We start from the raw sequence: 1,831 nt of genomic DNA on the forward strand, positions 1-1,831 counted from the left end.
CCGCCCTTCCACTCGCTTCCGCTCACTCCACCACCAACGGGGACGCGCACGTCCAGTCGCTGTGGGCCGCAGCTGACGTTCCAGCCTGCCATGCGGTATTTTTGTTAGCCTTTGTTTGTTTTGTCGTTGTGATTTTGCCCTGGTGGGACCGGTTGTCCTGTTTTCGATCTCATAAGGTTCTGTTTTGCTTTAGTCCGGTACTAGTAGGGGCTTCGACGGCCTTGTATAGGGTTGGCCCCCTGGTCTACTGTTTTGTTCTGTTTGATCGGCTCAACAGGTCCAACTTTCTGTTAATACTTTTGGGGTTTTGTTTTCTTTTTGGGACACGGGAAACTGAGGGCATTTAACTCTCTTTTTCTTCACAGAAAATCCGAAGCAGCTGACAAAAATAAAAACTAAAGTTCAAGAGAGTTTAAGAATAAAATATTTTGTTGAACCCTCATCTTTGTCTCGTGTCCTCAAATATGTTGTGACATAACAGCCTTATAGTGCGAAAAATACGGTACTGTCTCTTTAAACAATGCTAGAAAGACCCAACGGCAAACGGTCATAGCTAATTCACACTTTTGAGGTCGCTGAAGGCTCACCTGTTTAAGGCAACATCTGGAACACACTGATTTCTTGTTTAACATAATTGAACAGTAAAAAAAAAAAAAAGAGTATTGTGGAGCTGCACCAGTCTGGTTCTCCCTTGGGAACAATTTCCATATACCTAAAGATGGCCATCTCTTTAAAAAAAAACCATACAGCCAAAGAATAAGTAATTTAAAAGGAAAGAAGCACCTACCCAGTCTAAGTCTCATGTAGATGTTTCTCTTCCCATTCTCTCCCTCTTAGTTTCATTATTCAGTTTGTGTCCAAAGTTCAATATTCAATAAAAGTTAAAAAGTGCTGTCTCCCTCAAATACTGTGGCTGTATTTATGCGTCAGCATTATAAACTAAGTTTGACCTACTTCTGCCACTGAAGTAGCAAACTTTATCAAATTGTTCTGCTGAAGCTGAGTTACACTTCAACAATGCTGTTAATGATGCCATCCCAGAATGTATCGTTTAGACAAAAGAGTAATTCTTCATCATTCAGCAGCCTCCTTCTGCAAACTCAGACTCCCACAACAGTAACTTATTGCTGTTGAAATGCTGTATTTCTTGCCTATAAATTTAAATAGGTGATCCAAGTTCTAGAGCAGCGTGTCAAATGAAACTGATCATAATTGACATCACTGTTGCCCGAATGTGACGAAACAGAATGGCAGCATCTGTAGAACGTAACGTTGGAAGATGAGGACGTACCGGAAGCTTCATTTCAATATTATTTGATACAATGTGGAGCAACTTAAGCAATGGTTAAAATGAAGAGGACTCAAAGTCAGCGGAAAGAAATCAGCGTTGGTTGAAAGGTAGGGTTTTTTATGGCTATGGACAGTGTGGTAGCTAAAACTCACTAGAACTAAGTTATCTGGGCCTATTTCCAAGTACCTGCTCGGCAGTCACTATAGGTAACAGTATAAATTCATCAATGCTTTGTGGTTTATTTTTCAAATTAAATATCAATTTGGAAAAGCCTATAAATCTCTTACATCTCCTGTCATGGTGAGCAACACTGCCGTGAGCAGTGTTGCTCACACTATATCAGCTCGGTGTCATATAAAACAGTTCTTCATGTTGAGTTTATTTACAATCACAAACATCAACTGTTTAGATGCACAAACATTTTCCCCAACACACATCTTACTGTTCTTGTTTGTCAGAAATTGAAATGGCCACAGTACACTGATCTAAATTTAGTCGTTGTAATCAGTGACATTGGGGGTGTTACGTCCACCAGGCTCG

The sequence above is a fragment of the Poecilia latipinna genome, unplaced genomic scaffold, assembly GCF_001443285.1.
Source record: "Poecilia latipinna isolate Pla-1442-1.1 unplaced genomic scaffold, P_latipinna-1.0 Scaffold3348, whole genome shotgun sequence".
NCBI classification, from domain to species: domain Eukaryota; kingdom Metazoa; phylum Chordata; class Actinopteri; order Cyprinodontiformes; family Poeciliidae; genus Poecilia; species Poecilia latipinna.